Here is a 4138-nt window from a genome sequence, read left to right as displayed (position 1 = left end):
CTGAATTGCGGTAACCAAAGCGGTCCCTTTCGCATTTCACATCCACTGAACCCTAATGTCTTATTTTGACATTTTGACAGGCGCAGACGGCAGCTAAGGGTAGACTAAACAATTTCCAAGAGAGAGCGTGGGTTCCGGAGGTCAGAAGTGCTGATGATGATAGTACAGGACGTAGGGAAAACGAAACTGAAACTTCGGCGGGATACAATAGGCTCCTCATTTGACAGGGGGTCACCGTAAAGAAGAAGATGCGCATTCATGCGCATCTTCTGCGCAGATGCGCACAGCTCATACTGAGAGGCGGCCCAACATGGAGGAAGGAAATAACTCAGGAGAGGCGGTTACGTCACATTTTTTGAAGCCGGATCCCCTCTGTTCCCCCCCCCTCCCCCCAATTTTGCCGCCGTCTCAGTGCGCTTGCGCATGCGCAGCAGGCACTGCAGCAGACGACACTCAAAGCGCGTGACTTCCGGCACATTTTTGTCGTGCAGTTTTGACAGTGAGGACCTCTGCTAAGTTTTCCTTCTTCCATGCTGCCCTACCTGGCTGACCGGGACTGTTGCCATTGCTGCGCTCCCGTCGATCTCAGCATCGCCAAGAAAACCACATGTTACAAAGAATTAACCCTAGCCCTGTTGCCGCAGTAAAGTTCTCTTCTCTCGCTGCTCTTTTTTTTTTATTATGACAGCTGAAGGGCTATCTATGCTTGCCGCTTGACGGAAGTGCATGTAAAAGAAAACGCAATTCATTTCAAACTCCAATAACTCGTAGAGCTCATTTCTGGGAGCTGTCGACGCAAGCGGAGAAGGACGCAGATGCAGAGGGCGCCTGCGCGGCTCTGCACACTTACACCCACATCACAGAATATTGCCGTACACAAAGAAGAACAATGCCACTACCGCACTCAACAATCACAAAGGCCGAAGCCGCGGCACGGAGTCAACTTCAGACTGTCACGCATCCTAACCTATATCACAAACACTTGTTCTTTACCAGCCTCTACTCGGACAAATGCCAGAGCTGCGAGGACAACCGACGTACACTATATCATTCCGTTTGGGCCTGCACAACACCACCCGGCTGCATCCCACCCATAAACTTTCCCACCTCTTCCGCTTGGGAAGATGCCATATTAAGCACTGAGCCGACACCGACGCCGACGCCGATGCCGACGCCGGCGCTGAGAAGATTGCGGTGGGAAATGGGGTCATGGACTGAGAGCCCTTCTTGAGACCGCTGTGACCAGCACGAATCCGCAAGACCAGCGACAGCTTCTCGGGCGGGCCTGCAGGATCGTGGCAGCACATGTCCAGAGCTCCACACAGGAAGACAAACAAGCACACTATACTTAAAAAAAATTTTCCCCCTCTTCCTCATTTGTGATGTCGCTATTGCAGGGCTGGGAGAAATATGCGTTATCCGCGAAGATACGCCCTTACCGTAGCGGCCGAAACATATGAAAGTAGCTCCAGAGCACAATTTATTGTCATGACCTTGTACAAAGACCATTCTGGATAGCGTTTCACCTAGCCACACAGAGCGACCACTACTTGAACCCCGCATCAGCAAGGAGCAACTTTGGAGTACACTGGTAATGTTCCCCATGGGAACACCGTTGCCTTTGCGTTTGTTTCCAAAGCACCATCCTGTCTTCCTTGGTACAAGCGTAAACATGAGACATAAAAAGAATAAATGCACACATACACAGAAAAGAGAACTTCCAGTTCCGCTTGAGCAACACTCAAAAGTGAAAAGAACATGTTTCATACCGCTTTCGGTAGAGAGCTAGTCTTACGACCACGAAATAAAGCCGAGCCAGCCTTGACAAGCACACGTTTACAGTGAAAATCCAAGGTAGGTCTAGGTGAACTTTCTTGCTTGAACTGGTTAGTGGAGCGAGCGATGACTGAACACTAGCGATTTTGCACGGTCTTGTTTCGTTGTACGCAAAGTGACCCAAGAGCACCTTGTGTGCCAAGGCAGAAGTGTGTACAGCAGCTGCAGAAAAATCCTCAAACTCGACCTATTAACAAGACACGTGGCTATTAACAAGACACTGCCATGAGATTTTTGATCTTGGGCACTAGAGTGAGTGGCATTAAATGGACTGAAGTGACCTGGAATTCACTTAGAGAGGGATCAGTTAGCAAAAGGCTATGTACGGACGTTCGCTACCAGATTTTGTGCTAACCAGCGAAAAGTATTCTAGGGATGAAATCCACCGTACGACACTTTCTGCGCAGAGCTCCTCAAATGCCATGGCCCTTTTAAATGCCACGCCCCTTCGTGGGCAAATTCAAAGAGGCCACAAAGAACGCAGACAATGAGCAGTGTTGACAAGAAAAGACATGTCGGTGGCTGTGGCAGTAGCAGTGATGCTACGCGAGCACACTTCACCTTAAGTTCGCCTCCGCTGCACTCAAGGTTAGGAAGCTTGTCTTCGCGCCCTCGTGATTATATTTCTGGCAGGTCAAAAGTATTCAGTGAGAACACATGCGGACGTCGAGGTACACAAGCTTCTGCCTTGGTGGTGCTTCATCGGGGTCTGCAACGCTGTTCAGGCAGTCTTGGTGCGCTTCCGGTAAGCCTGAATGTAAAAGCGCACGAACATGCAAAAGTAGAAGGCCACCTGGCTCATGATGACCAGCACGTGCGGCAAAGGATAGCCACAGTCGACGAACACAGGTACCATCGCATGGAGCAGCATGAAGACGAACTGGGCGATCTGCAACTGGGTCAAGTACCGTTTCCACCACAGGTAGCGCTGGAAGCGTGGTCCAAGCAGCGTTCCAAAGTAGTACGTGTACATGAGGACGTGTATGAACGTGTTGACCAGAACCATCAGCACGGCTTGCCCGTCGGGTCCGTAGGTCATGCCGAACCAGCCGGTGAAGACCACGAAGACATGGTGGCCCACATGCAGCACTGAGACATGCGAGTCCTTCTTGCGGAGGATGAAGAACACCGTGTCCAGGAAGTCGATGACGCGCACAAGAGTGTACCACCACAGCAGATCGATTAGCTCGAGGCTTTTAACGGAGCCGCTGAAGTCGAGGCCCTGGCAGAAGAAGCTGTGGCCCCCGCCGAAGTGCGACCGAGATCCGATGGCGAACAAGAAGTACACGTTGACCATCACCATTGCCGCGTTGTGCACCATGATGAAAGGTAGCAGATGTTTCACCGGCGGTCGGCCCTTCATGAACCTGGGCCCGGCCACCTTGACGACGTAGATGTAGGCCAAGATCACGGACGTGATGAAGGGAATGTTGCCGGCGAGCTTCCAGTCCAGGGTACGGGGGTCCCGAACTGGAAACAGCTGACCCTTGCGTAGCTGGGATATTAGGTTCGACATGCTGGCTACTTCGGTCGCGCTTGTAATGACCTCTGATCATTTGGCCCACCAACTTCTCAAGGGCGTGTCTTGCGACAGGCTGTACGTTGGGGTTCCTTGAGAAGTTGTCCCTTTCTCCGCCTCTCAAGTCACCGAAAGTGCCAAGCTCCTTTCGTCTTTTGCGTCGCTCAGTGACTCGGGCAGCTGTGTCAGCTTACCGTCACATGTCGTTGCACATCGGCGGTGTCCTAGAGCGGCGCCACGTATCAGCACGGCGAAGATCTCGGCACCGTCTGTCCAGGGTCGTTGAAACGGGCGCCCATGGAACACACCATGCGTGCTTCTTGGAGTTGAGGCAGTCGTGTGGTGCGCCTTGCTTGCGGCTGCTCTATTCGTGACGCACCACAGGTTATCGGGGAGCAGCCACTGCTGTTCCGTGGCTGCTGACTGACTTCTGATGCGTGCCACCGAGGCACGCTAACCGAGGCGTTGTGTTCTCTTTTTCTTCACGAAGGGGCACGTGCCGAATCGGGTTTGCACGGGACAAGGCGTGCTTCTTGGCAGCGCGATCACGCTTCATCTTTCTCGATGTGTCTAAAGCTTGTAGCGCCCTCCTCTGGCTGCGCCGAAAGGGATGGTCGAGAGAGGAAGAAAATCAGGCCATCCTTGCCAATCCGCTATGCACCCTCTATGAGGTCAACAACACCCTGGACAATCCCCCGCCATTACGCCTGAAGAAATCATCATCATCAATGATAATGTACGAGTGAAGGTATGTTTGTTTAGAGGGGCTGGCTCTTGGTTCTA

General features: G+C 52.3%; 1 pseudogene; it reads right to left on the bottom strand.

Moving 5' to 3' along the window:
- Window positions 1–2557: 2557 nt before the first annotated feature.
- On the bottom strand, window positions 2558–3352 carry LOC149370685 (very long chain fatty acid elongase AAEL008004 pseudogene; annotated as a pseudogene).
- Between the last annotated feature and the right edge of the window lie 786 nt (window positions 3353–4138).

Source organism: Amblyomma mixtum, chromosome 1 (assembly GCF_055824585.1).
Source record: "Amblyomma mixtum isolate Tamu chromosome 1, ASM5582458v1, whole genome shotgun sequence".
Classification (NCBI taxonomy): domain Eukaryota; kingdom Metazoa; phylum Arthropoda; class Arachnida; order Ixodida; family Ixodidae; genus Amblyomma; species Amblyomma mixtum.
The sequence above is the reverse complement of the archived record's forward strand: the minus strand, read 5'-3'. Positions and strand labels throughout refer to the sequence as shown.